The 14,455-nt window shown below is 40.5% G+C and overlaps 1 protein-coding gene across 1 annotated transcript in view; it reads left to right on the plus strand.

The window, feature by feature from the left end:
* The first annotated feature begins 1,983 nt into the window (after nucleotides 1–1,983).
* Nucleotides 1,984–14,455, plus strand: part of LOC115765363 — a 91,851-nt gene continuing 79,379 nt past the window's right edge. The window contains exon 1 of the mRNA XM_030708884.1: nucleotides 1,984–2,057. The gene's annotated coding sequence lies outside the window, so the exon portion shown is untranslated. The remainder of the gene's footprint in view (nucleotides 2,058–14,455) is intronic.

Consider the following 14,455-nt stretch of genomic DNA (forward strand, 5'->3'; position numbering starts at 1 on the left):
TAAGCAGAGTCGAACTAGCAAGCGTGAGGTCGCTGGTTCTAATACAGAAGTAATTTTGAATCTGCAAATAATTTTACTTATTTTAAAAATTGTGCAGCCTAAATTGCTTCTTTCGTGCAAGTCATAATGTGTTAAGTGAGACGAGTCGAAAGGAATTTAAAAGAAAATTCAATTTTCCAATTTCATTTAATACCATACAAATGAAAATCAATCAAACAATCAATTTGGGAAAATCCGTTTTGCTATTTTATTTATTTTTTTTTGTATTCTGTTCATGCTGTCTGTGGAAATGCCCATATGCATAATACTAGTTCTCGTTCTTGTTCTCGTTCTCACTATCAATAAATACTGTTAACTACTAGCGTAGTGGCCCATTCGCACACACCCTACTCCATGTTGCTACCCCCGAAACATTCAACCCGATTACGAATTTTACTCCCAAAGTTGTTGGCCAACTAGTGGCAGTATTTTGTGTCATATTCCAAGTTACATGTTTGCCACTTTGGTTAGTTGACTGACAAACCAAATTCTTGTTTTTTATTTTATTTATTTTTTCAAAATTTGTTGAGCAACATTTTGTTTTGCATACCTTTCCTGCAACAACAAAAGCCATAATCGAGCTAACCACTTTTCGTGTTCTCTTGTTTTTTTGTTTTTTATTTGTTTTTTGTCGTTCCCCCCACCTGCCCTCGTTCAAGCTGTCTTCCTTGTATGCGAACACATTACGAATATTTCTTCAACTTGTTTATTCACTTCTTCCTTTACACAACTTTGGTCAACTGTTGGAAAATTGAAAATGCCTTTGCAATTATGCAAAGTCCAAGCCTCAAAAAATTGCTATAAGCTGGACACAGTTATGCTATGGTATCTGTTCAGAAATTTAACCATTCATTACCATATGCCAACCGTACACATAAACTGTAGTTAAAAAGTTGCTTGCAAAAGTCTCGAATTGGCTTAATATTGGGCCTGTTTTGGGCGGCAACATGTAAATAACTCCCAGCCCTGCTTGCAACCAACTACCGACCGTTCCATAGAACCTCCTACAGCAAAGACAACACCAAAGGCATGCCACTTCCCACATTCCTCGGTACAAGCTTAAAACCAAATCATATTCAAAATTACTTTGAAGTCGGAACATCTTTCGACTGCCTGATACTCGGTTCAAGATGTTAAAACAGCTGCAAATGGGTGGAATTCAATCTTCATTTAACATTAAATGTTAAAGTTGAATCTATTTATCGAAATTGGATAAAAATACATTTTCAGAGTACTGAAAATATTGTCATAACATTGTCAGAAACTAAAACAAGTGTTCATCTTTTCTTAGTATAAAACTAACTACTTCCCAACTAAAATACTTGTATAGATATTTGAAAGTTCTTCGGTCCGATTTGGCTATCGACTTCAGTTGTTCGATGTCATAACTTGTTGTGAATTTTAACGCGTCAAGCAATGCGAATTGCTTGCATTAATGTAGGGCAAGCAAATTAACTTTTTGAACAGAGTATAAGATATTAGAGTATTGTGTTCGTTTTAAATAATTGCGAATGCTTGCGTGTTGCACATCATAATCCGAATCATAGTAAAAAGTTCTTTAAACATTTGCACAAAATTCAAAATTCGAAATTCAACTTTGCAATTTAGTCAACAATTCTAAACTAGCTATTCTAAAACATAATCGCATTTGTTTCCATAGTTTCCACGTTCAATGCGTTCGCTCGTTCGTTCGTTCGTTCGTTTTGTTAACCAGTTCAATTTTATTGTATAAAGAGCTTGACTAGCCAGAAAAGAAGTTCACTAAGGCGCCAAGCAAAGACGAATATAAAATAAGAAACTGGGAAACCAATTATGAATGAAAAAACCAACAACAACAACAAACATATTAATTCCTAAAGTGTTTCTAATCACAAGTTCTTCAAATTCTCTCTTAAATAAACATAACACACAAAACGCACACAAAACCAACAAACCAAATTTAACAATCATCCATTCAATAAACGCAGCCCAAATTGCGCATTTGATTAAGACCAAAGCGTGCGAGCTTTTAGCAGAAGGTAAGTAATAAGCCACTAATATCTATACTATCTATTCTTCCATATAATGCGTATTTATTCCGATGGATTAAACTAGAATTTAAATGTCAGTAAACCATATATGCATATATCTCAGCACGTATTGCCAGGCCTTGCTCGGTACAAGTTATTGTGTTCCACATAGAAAATTCAAATCCATTCGTACTATTTTGAACTGCATAGCTTAAGTTGTATTTTACTTGATGCCGCAGGAATCTGCTTTATCAATCAATCGTTTGCCAACCCATTTTCAAAGATCACAAAAGGCATTCTTATTCCCATGTAAACTTAATTTGTGTCTGCTCTACGAAAACATAGATGTCGTAAGTGTTGAGTCTAGCTATTATAATCTTTGAGATACACTTAATAATCGGTGCTGGAAATCGATACTTATCGGTTACGATATGAAATGCGCCATATGCTGTACATGTTACGTCGAATTTCTCTGAAAACTCTAAACATACTGCAGAAATATCCTTATTTTGCATTAGCTGACGTTTCAACAATGTTAAGGACTTTAATCAGATGAAAAGGCATTCAAAAGTCGTTTTCAATCAACTCGATAATTATGTGGCATCAAAGTGGGCTTAAGCAAGAGCTTCATTTTCAACAGATTGTTCCTATGAGATCTTTAGGAAATCGTAGACCGATTTGAAAGGAATTCAGATGTAGTAAGAGTAGAGAGTAAGGCTCGTGATACCTGAGTTTGATCAAGAAATCCCAAAGAACAGAAAAGTTTTCGATTTCAAAATTAATTTTTTGGCAGATTCTTACTATTGAGCTATCTGATGTAATAGTCTGATGTTAAAAGGTTTTTGCACGGTTTTTGCTCAGCTTAAAATGGAATAAATATTGATTAATGTACATATCCTTAGATTTTAGATAAGGTTTCGTATTGATCCAGCTCGAAATTATATAGTTTTTGAACTACTTTTAATATTAGAACCTGCCCCGAACCCCCATTCGTGGGGGAATTCAGGTTATTTCCAGACATTCCGATTTAATTAAACTGCCGAGTGAATGAATAAATGCATGAATGAATAAATGAATGAATGTTTTTCACTGTCATCACCATTTGACCAATACACAAAACTAAGATTATTCCATTTGTGCCTCTTCCTCTTCTACAGTGTCATGATTCAGCCAAATGTAAAGTTTTTTTTTTATTGCTCTTTGTTGGACACAATTTCGAAGGCAGACGGCGATTTAGCTCTAAAATATTGGTTATTAGCATAACAGATGGCTGGCATGGGACGCGGGGGGCAGGCGTTTAGCTGAGGGCTTAGGGGAAGTGATGTTGAATTGCTGAGAAAGCAGCCATCGCCTTTTGTTGCCTACTTTTTGGGGTCAGGGACTTGTTTTGTCAGCTAGCTAGACACAGAGAGCTGAGAGAGAGAGAGAGAGAGAGAGAGAGAGAGAGAGAGAGAGAGAGAGAGAGGGACAGTGAGTTGGAGAGTGCGAAAGAGAGAGTGGCATATACATACATCTATTTATCGCTGGCTACCCACAATTTTTGTTACTCATCGCAGCACACAGACCCCGCATCCCGCACCCCGCACCCCGCACCCGACTGCGGCGTCGCCGGCTGGGCTGCATCTTTTGTGTTGTGATTCATCGCCAAATGCATATTGGCCGCTTTGGCCACAGCAACAGCAACTGCATCAGCCAGATAAGTGCCACCACAGGGCCATGCTCTCCTCCCCTCACACCCCAGCCATGCCATATCATGGCCCACTTGGAGTAATCCTCCTCAAACCGAACGTTGACGTTGTTCTCGTCATCATCGACTGTGCCACTGGCTGTTGCTGCTTCAGTTGTGCCTTTTGTTGCAGCGCCTGCAGATTGCGCCTAATTTGGCGTTAAGCGAACTGTATTTACAGCTGCTCTCTCGTTCTCTCTCTCTGCCTCTCTCTCTCTCTCTTTCTCTTTCTCTTTCTCTATTTCGCTGTTCACGCGACTTGTTCCTAATTAGTTTTTGAAGCCACAAAAATTGAACGAGTCCACATTTAAGCAGGAAATGTTTTCCACAATGCGTAGTACAAAAAGTCAGAGTAACACATTTTATCATAAATTGTTTCAATTAACTCTCATGTTGACGATGCCTTTCAAGAAATATGAACTTTATTTAGGAGCCAGATGTGAAGGCTTATGCTCAGCTCCTATCAGACTATTATATTTCAAAAGAAAAATGTTATACCTCTGATATGATATAGAACCGCTCGAATAAACCTTTTTCAGCTTCAACGAGTTTGGAATCGCTAGCATTAAGGGTAATTCATTTAATACAAATTACGGTGAATGTCTTTCTCTAAATCATAAGGGCAGGACTAGGCAGGAACTAGTTTCCAACCATAGAGTTGTATTCTCGAATATTTAACTTAAGATCGACTGACTGTGGGGATTGAATAGCTGACACATTGACTGACTGAGCGATTGACTGACTAGCTGACTGACAGAGAATTGAATAGCTGAATAACTGACAGATTTGACTGACTGATTGATTGACTGACTGACTCATTGGGTGACTAAGTAACTAAATGGACTGAATGAATGACTGACTGATTGATTGACTGTATGACATAATTACTGACTGACTGTCAGAGGAATTGAATAGCTGACAGATTGACTGACTAATTGATTGAGTGACTGACATTGACATTGGCTGGCTAAGTAACTGAATGGTTTGATGATTGACTGACTGACTAGCGGAGAGATTGAATGGCTTACTGACTGATTGACTGACTAATTCACTGATTGATTGACTGATAAAGCGATTAATTGGGCTGACAGATTGACTGCCTGATTGATTGACTAGCTGACTCAATTGCAGACTGACTGGCAGAGGAATTGAATAGGTGAATAGCTTACAGATTGACTGACTGACTGATCGATGGACTTACTCAATGGCTGACTAAGTAACTGAATAGTTGACTAGTTAAATGACTTACTGATTAACTGACTGAGGGATTATTTGGGTGAATCGCTGATAGATTGACTGCCTGATTGATTGACTGGCTAACTCGATTGCAGGCTGACTGGCAGAGGGATTGAATGGCCGACGGATTGACTGACTAGCTGACTGGCAAAGGAATTGAATAGCTGTATAACTGACAGATTTGACTGACTGATTGATTGACTGACTGACTCGATTGCAGGCTGACTGGCAGATGGATTGAATGGGTAAACGGCTGACTGATTTATTGATTGACTGACTCATTGGGTGGCTAACTTACTAAATATACTGAATGAATGACTGAATGAGTGATTGATCTATTAACTGACTGAATGGCTGGCTGACTCAATGATTGATTGACTGACTGACTGACTGACTAAGTAATTGAATGACTAAATGGCTTTTTTATGACTGTTTAATACGCATACGAATTATTTATGTTACCTGATTATGTCTGTTATTAATTGTCTCGCTTTCTGATGGTTGGCAGCCCCCTTAGGAGGCTAAGGCATCGCTTTAGATCAAATTAATACACTTCAACTGTCCGCAACAACAACTTATGCATAGTGTGCGAATGTGTGTGTGTGTGTATGTTTGAGGGATTCATTGCACAAATATATGTGATTCCTGTCTGATACTTCAATAGGCTGACACAATGCAAAGTGAGTTGAGGCCTGACGTGAACTGTTGTTGTCCATTTGACCGAGTCCGAGGCGATTGGCTTTGACTTAACCCGTCGTCCTACAACCCCTAACCCAAACCCGTACAGCAACCTATTTGATGAGTCCTGTGCGCCTCCTCCAGGTAGGCTCGGCGTACGAGCTCACGTGTTTTGTTTGGACGGCGCGTGTGAAAAGCGGATATTGTCATATTGCTGGACGCATTTGTGTGCTGCCAAACGTTGCGCATACGCCGCGTGTTGCGGACACACACGTTGCTATAGTGCATGTGCGTGTCTGTGTTCGTGTTCGTGTGCCTGTGGGTGTGAGTGTGCCTGTGTGTGACGCTCTTTTTGTGTCTGTACTTAACTAATATGCTACGTACGTCGCTTTGGCACGTTGCAATTGTTGTTTGGCGCATGTTTTTACCGCTGTTTTGTTTCTTTTTCTGGTTGTTCCAACAACTTTCGTATTGTGTTTTCTTTTTTACCAGCCGCTGCAATAAATGTTTGTTGTGGGCAAATGGAAAAGTGTTGGCAGCGGGGAAATAAACGAGAAAGAAAAAACCCCAATGACAGACAGGCGCTCTTAATGCCCTGCCACAACAGACAATTATTGTATCCGCATGGATGATTTTATTGCATTTTAGCATTTAAGTCAAATGCTGTATAAATATAATCGCGACATAAATTGGCAATGGTGGGTGTGTGCACATGCATGCGACATTGGAGGTGAATTGAATCGTGAATATTAGCAGCGAATCGATGTGACAGCAGGGATAACATTCATTCAAGCATTTTGTCAACCCAACAAGCCAAGCTTATGTGTCAATGGAGTTGTTTAGCTGGAAATGTAGCTAAAGCTAGGCATGAGCTGATGTTGGTTAAAGCGAATAACAGCTAGAAGAGTATTTAATCTACACAATTCAAAACTAACCAATTTGTCGCCGATCTCTGCTGCAGCAAATTGTATTTATATTATTTAATAAGTTTGTCATTTCCATTGCCGTATTCATGCTCGCCAAGTTAGCTAATTAATTGGTTAAACAAATTAATTATAATCTATTATGACAGACCTCATACCAACATTTTCTTCTGGTTCGGTTAACTAACCAGTAGGCTCTTAGTTATTGGCTTGTTATGTGCATTTTTTAATTTTTATTGAATAATTAATCTGCCACCATGTTTGGCAATACTCCGGCTCTTGTTATCCGTACCACCTTTTTGGCCCTGCATTCTCCCTTTGCCTATAGTTTCTGCTGCTGGGGTCGTGATAAAAACACAAGTTAATTACCCGAGCCGTTCAATATTCCCTTAATGTGACCAAATAGGTTATTAAAAACGGAAAGTATTCCGGATCTAAAATTATACACTACTATGTCATACCACAACTACAGTACTAAACATTGAGATTTAGGTCCAATAAGCTCTGAGATACGCTTTAACCTAATCAAAATATTAATTCTTATCGATTGCATCGATACAAAGGTTCATACATACGGACTGACGGACAGACAGACAGACGGACATGGCTAGATCGACTCGGCTATTGATGCTGATCAAGAATATATATACTTTATGGGGTCGGAGATGCTTTCTTCTGCTTTTTACATACATTTGCATTTTGCACAAATACAATATACCCTTTTTACCCATTTTCAATGGGTTCAGGGTAAAACAATTAAAAGTAACCCGGCAAACGATTTATTTGTTGTAATAACAATGACGGTTATTATCGCTGACATCGAGAGAAAAGACTTACCGAACCTATCGATAGGCGACCGATTTTGCTGTCAATAGTATCGATATTGGCATTGATATTAATGATAATGAGCTAAAGTTCGTTGAGTTAACAAATGCATATTTATAGAAGCGATAAGTTCTTTAATATAGATATATGTGTACCTTTTGGGTCTTTGTTTTTTAGCTCACATTGTTAGCTTGTCGTAAAGCTGAATAAAATCGCCTGAAATTGCCTATTTTAAATAAAAAAAAAGAAATGGCGGCCGCTTAAGCCGCATGTGTCGCACACCTGCAGTTGTATGTGTGTGTGTGTGTGCGTGTGTGTGACAGGCAAGTGAATTTATGTTGCACACGCGATGCGAAACATGCCACTGCATTTGGCCATAAATACGTGTGCCCACGCTCAGCCAAAGCCCAACAAATAGCAATCCAAAAAAAAAAAAAAAAAGAATACAACAAAAAGAAACAAGAACAACAACTACAAATGAGGAGCCGCCGCCCAAGGCTCGGGCTAGCAACATGCTGAGCATTCTGGCAGCAATGTCACCTGGCGGCTGCTCACAAAAGTTTCTCAGCCAAGCGCAACGAATATTATTTATTTGCTGTGGCTTTAGATGTAGCTGCAGCCGCAGCCGAGCCTGGGACTTGCTACCTGTGTACGGTGGTTTTTATGTAAACCCCGCTTTTCTTGCGCCCATGTCCATGCTCTCTCTCTCTCTTAACGGCCCACAGCAGTGCTGCCAGTTTTTGGTTGCAATTTTGGCCATTTGGCTGCCCATTTTTGGCCATTTCGTTTGGCGGCGCTCGTTCGCCGTGCAACGCATAAAAAACGCTTAAATTCGCAGACCCAGCCCCAAATAGCTCGCTCTGTCTCTCTCCCTTATTCTCATTCGGTCTTTCTCACGCAAATTTGTGTCCAAGCCGACAAAAAAACAAAAACCAAGTAAGTGTGTTTTAGTTTGCAGTGCACAGATATCCTGACCGCAGCGTTTTTCTACACTTCGGCTGGAACGGAGAGAGATTGTTAAAAGGAAGTGAAATATCCAGGAAATTATTAGAATATACGAAAACATGGGTGTATTTAATTCCTATAAGCTGCGAGAGTTGCTCCAAGTATAGAATTTCGATTTCGATTGTTATCGATTGCATAGTAAAGGAGCTAGTAATCGATTATTTTAAATAGGTGCACTAGGCGGAGCTCAACGAGTTTATAGAGACGGACAAGGCTAGATCGAACGGCGGATAGATCGGGATGCTTTCGCCCTCTGCCTGTCACATACATTTGCATAGAATTGATATACTCTTTACTTGTTTTCAATGGTTTTGGGGCATAATAAAGGTTTTGGGGAGTCGCTTCCGAAATTAGACACAGACATTGCCAGAGGTATTTGCGGATATTGGCAAAAACCCACATATCATTTGCACTTGATTGCCAACGTGTGGCGGATGCGGAGGCGAGCGAGGCGTGGCGTGGCGAGAGTGTGAATGGCAATATCTGATAAATGAAATTAATATGCGCGTGAAAATCAGTGAATTTCCCGCAACAAGCTCATCAAAATGCCAATGAAACATTATATCATAAAATTAATACACGAGAGATATGCAAAAAATGTTTACACAGTTAAGCGGAAAAGGGGGCAACCAATACAATAATGTCAATATTTTAATATTATCTCTTGCATTGAGTGGATATTTTTTGGTTAAAAACAAAAAAAACTGCAATTATTTATACATATGTGTCAGCACATGAACGTAAACCAATCTACCTTTCAGCTTATATAAAACCACAGCTATCTACGGTTTGCCAAATGAATTAACATGCAGGTAAATAAATGCATTGAGCTCCAACTGCGTATTGTTGAATTTAACATATTCGGCGTAGCACATTTGATCAACAATTTGGATTCCAATGCAGCAATTAGATAAATGTGGGCTTTTGTTGAAATGTTGCCAACATCTAGAGAGCAGAATATCAATTCAATTCTTGATTTATTTTGAGTGCCTAAATTGGGTTTGAGTTGGGCGGGTCGGGGAAAAACTTAAACGAAAATCTATTCCAAGTCAAGCAATGGGAGATTTAGCAATACCCCACTCGGCGTATGATGTACGAGTTTAACTATTTCATTATTTCGCTTTCAGACATTTTCCATTTGTATTGCGTATTTCTTCACAAATTATGAAATATTGCTTGAATCAGCGTGGGGCTGTTGATATACATTGATATTATGGCTGAATCTTAGTCCACGTTTAAACATATGACGGTATGAAATTTCAGATTCAATAAAAAATCTATTAATTTACATATTAAATGCCAAAAACCCACTCAAATGGGTCTCTTTTAGGCAAAGGCTATATCATATAGGCACATATGCACACACACATACACACATGCACACCTCATTGATTTCTGGGAATGGCCTCGACTCGTCAATTGACTGGCAACCAAGCAAAGAGCCGAAACGACTTGAGGCCTCCTTTTGTCCTGTTTAGGGGCCTTGGTGACCTGCCTGGCCGGGCGCCTGGCTTGGCTGCACGTACAAATTACTCTCATTTAAGGCCATTGTTGTTGTTGCTGTTGTTGCTGTTGCTGTTGTTGCTGTTACTTTCGTCCTTTGTTTTCGTCTATGCGCTCAAGGATATCAAATTTTTAACCACGCGTCACACATGACAGCACAAAGTGAACATTGAGCGCGCACTGCGGCAACAGCAGGGGCTGGTGGTGCAATTGGTGGTTGAAGGCGTGCCACCGCATTTGAAATAGTCAGGTGGATACCTGTCCTGAGCATTGCTTGAGCTTGCTTTATTGCTTTGCTTTCTGCTGACTCACTTGGCTCGCTTGAAAGCGAAACCGGATTGCTGTCGTCCTGGCAGGTGGCAGCAGCCACCAGACTGGCCGTCTCCTGGATTTTTAGTACTTGCAGCAGGAAGTCGGCTGCGACAGCGTGTGGCCCAACTATATATGATCTTGATGCGGCTGCTTGCCACAACCCACAGAAGCTTGCGAAGTCACAAGCAGCAACTCAACTAATAACTCTTTGAAAGCTCAGGCCGCAACATATGAAACCTAGCTAAGGACACGTGAGAACTTAAAGATATTATCAATCTGATTTCCACGTTGTAATCAAATTCAAGTAATGCTGTGCGCAACAACCAACTGAAGACCTGCCATTTAAGTATGCTCCAGAAAGTATGCTTTATATCTGAAATACGCACAGAAAGCTCCTTGCAAGGACACTCCGTCTTTGTCCTTGGTGTCTGCAGCTCAAGATCTAAAGGTGAGCTGAGTCGAAAGTGCCCGACTGAGTGATGCCCTGAACCCAATGTAAGGCTGCCGCTTCATGCATTTCATCTCCCCTCTATACATACATACACATAAGCTCACACACACACACACACTCACACACACACACACACACATACACACACGCGCGCACATTGCTTGCTGCGTAGTTTACGCTGCGGCCGTGCTTCTTCTTGCCCAGCCACGCGCTATGCGAATTGCGTTTTTGATTAACTTTGGAGCTTATTGTCCGAGGCTTATGAAATTTTCAAGGCATAAATGTGGCGCCCGGACGTGTGTAAATACCAAAGCCCAAGGCCGTAACTCCACAAATTGAATTTTTACGATTTTGTGGCGAAAAGAGGAAAGGTATTCAAAAGTGAAATGTTCTGGATCTACGTTTGCTAAATATTACAAATCAAGTTTAAAGTCTCTAGCTTTATAGGCACGGGTGGTTGTCGGCGATTTTTGTTGACTTGATGCAAATGTGGCAAGTTATCGATAACAATAATCGATAATAAGATGCGCGAGTTGTTGCATACATTTGCAGAAAACATCTATACTCACTTTTATTTGATCGAGAGCGACTCTTAAATTAGTTGATAGCTTGTTTGAAAATGTCAGATTTCCTATTTGGCATTTTTCTTGTGTCTTCTTATACCCATCATCACAGTCTTTCTTAAGATTGTGATTGTTCAAGCTGTCAACTATTGTTTATCAATAGTATCGATAATTTGCAGCACTTATCATAAAACTCAACTTATGGCAAGGATTTGGCAAAGTATATTTCCTTATAATTAATAGAAAAGAAAAGTAAATAAGCCTTTAACTTAACATTTATTAGCGAATCATTTCCCAGGATATCTTGTAGTTGAGCATGCTGGGCATTTTCAATTTTCAGTTGCTTTAAACAAACGTTTGTACAGCAATTTGAGCTGAAGTTTAGGCCCACTTTCCCAGTCCTTGCAGATGCCAATATTGCATATAACAACACATATTTGTGCGCTATCCCCTTTTTATTCTGTTGTTGTTCTTGTTGTTCGTGTTGTTGCTGCTGCTGCTGTTGCTGCTGTTGTCCTGCCATTGTCTTGTCCAGTTGTCGGCTGCTGTGGCTTCTGTTCTGTTTGCCTTGGAGCCGCTGCCGACGAAAGTTGAACCCTTTTTTGCAGCACGAGGTTGTGTGTGTGCGTGTGTGTATGTGTGTTGCTTTTTTGTTTGCCTAATGTTTAGTTCTCACTTTCACGCAATGTTTTCATTAGAATAACCCACCGCACACCACCCTTTCTAACACAAATAAAAAACAACAAACGATAACAACAACAAAAGGTAAACAGAATCCTTCGGCAGAAATAAAGAAAAAGTCAAGAGCGCTGAAATAAAAAGCAGCCGCACAACGCATGCACACACACCAAACACACACACACACACACACACACACACACACACACACACACACACACACACACACACACACACACACACACACACACACACACACACACACACACACACACACAGAAATTACTTAGTGAAAAAAGAGTAATGGTGTTTGCCAGAGGGGTGGGGAATTGGGGCATGCAGCTGGAGGGTCTGGCTTGTACGGGGCTTGACTTTCGGTCGCTTATGTTTTCATTTGTTGCCCGGCTGCTGCGGACCAACTTTGGCTGGGCCTATAGAAAATGCCCAGCACTGCCACGCCCACACAACTCCCTCGTAAACCGAGATAACAGCCCCCATGCCCATCGCCTGGGGGCCCCTTTCTCACGGCTGTCGCTTGGCGCCTCTGTTTGTTGTTGTTTATTTCTCTTTGGCACATTTTAGAAACAATAAAGGAAAACTTTGAGCGCTTTATGTGGCCTGGACTGGCCTGGCCTAGGCCAGGATTTTGCGTCCTGTGCGCCTCCTGTTTCTGTATTTCCTGTCAGCTATCTTCATTTGCGCAGCATTGGCGCCTGCGTCGCAGCCAGCGTCAATGCCAGCTGCAAGCTGGCCATAAAAAAGCCGAATTACGTGAAACGGCTCAAAACAAAAAACCAAAGTTGTTCACCCAGCCATACCCCGCAAGGCCAACGCCAACGCCAACGCCTCCGACTGTGTCATTGGAATTATGAAAAGTCGCTGCTGTTGTCGCCATTAAAAAAAAAAGGACGTCCTGCTGCCGCCATTTAATGAGCTGCGCCTGTCAATTTCCCTTAAATATTTATGCGTTATTCTCCATTATGTCCAACCATTTTCGATTCGTTTCTAGAAATCAGCCTTGACATAGTCTACTTACACCCCAATCGAATCCCTTGAGCTTAGTAATAGTCGGTTGGTTCCACATGTAAATAAATGTTCGATTGTCTGTCTGTCCGTCTGTCCATTTGTATGAACGAGTCGATCTTAGAACCCATAAGATCTAGGGACATCAAATGTGCCTTCAGAAAAAAAAATCAATTGAAGAATCCTGTTATTCTCTTTTTTGGAATATCTCGTAGATTTTACGAGCTAGCGTTACCAAATTTGTATTGTTTCTGGAAAATAGTATATACAAATCGAGTATATTTCTTTTAATAGCACTCGCCACCTTCGCCTCCGATCAAATAAATAAACCAATGTGATCTACCCACCAATTTAAACCACAATTGTAATATTTGAGAATATGCGAATATTCTATAGCAAAATAAGATATACTACTAAAAATGTCATCAAGATCGATTAGGACACACAGAGGTTATTAAAGCTAATGTGTGGTTATATTGGCAGGCCAGGAATTTCTGTTCATAACACATACACACATACACATACATACACACACATGCACATACACAGATGGAACTGCAGTTGCGATTGTATCCTATGCCGAGCTATGTGTATGTGCTGATATATAATTTTAGTTTTTATTATTGTTAAAGTATGAGGCGGTGGCAAGGCTCAATGGAGTTGCGAGTTCGAGTCCCCGGTACAGGGTAGTAGATGGTTTTGGGTATTTTCTAGTCGGGCACTCTGAATTGACTTCGTCAAGAATAGCAAATCAACTAAGGTATTGTAAAATTATAGTTGAATTCGAACCGGCAACTTCTCGCTTGTTAGTGCGACGTCTAGTCAACTAAGTCTCGCAGGATCATGCGGCAGACAAATTCATTGAGACAAATTCTTTTATGTACACCCCCTTTTGCCCCACCTTTCATTACAGGGTAACTCTGCCTGGTATATGCGCTCCGTCTGATTGCTGATCTGGTTTGAATTCTTATCGGTCTGAATTCCATTTAGTATTTCTTTTGAAATATCATGATACAAAGCTAGAATACATAGATAGAGAATACAAATTGCCAGTTTTCTTGTGCTGAAGTCGCTTGCACTCGCTTTCATTAAATTTGTTGAGTTTAGTCAATAAGGAAACCGCCAAATAGCTGAGTTTAGCTTGAAATTTGCCAGCTTCTTGCGGCATTTGTCTGCCAGTTGGCAGTTGGCAGTTGGCAGTTGGCAGCTTGGCTCTGAAATTGTGGTTTTTAAATTGCTTATGTGCTGTCTCTGTCATCATCGTCGCCAGAGCGCCTTTTTGACAAAACCCTAACCACAGCGTCAAGCTTAATAACCAAGACAAGGACGGCAAATGCTAAGCAGACATTCCCCAAGCTGTTTGCCCCGGTACTTCCGTTCCTACACTGCCTCTTCGTGCCTCTCCGTGTCCATTGTTATCATTTGTAGGGCATTGATGAGCTGCAACTGACAAATCAAATGGGTCAGCACCAGCCACAAGCCCA

Source organism: Drosophila novamexicana, unplaced genomic scaffold (genome assembly GCF_003285875.2).
Source record: "Drosophila novamexicana strain 15010-1031.04,08,12 unplaced genomic scaffold, DnovRS2.1 tig00000960-arrow-arrow-pilon, whole genome shotgun sequence".
NCBI lineage: Eukaryota > Metazoa > Arthropoda > Insecta > Diptera > Drosophilidae > Drosophila > Drosophila novamexicana.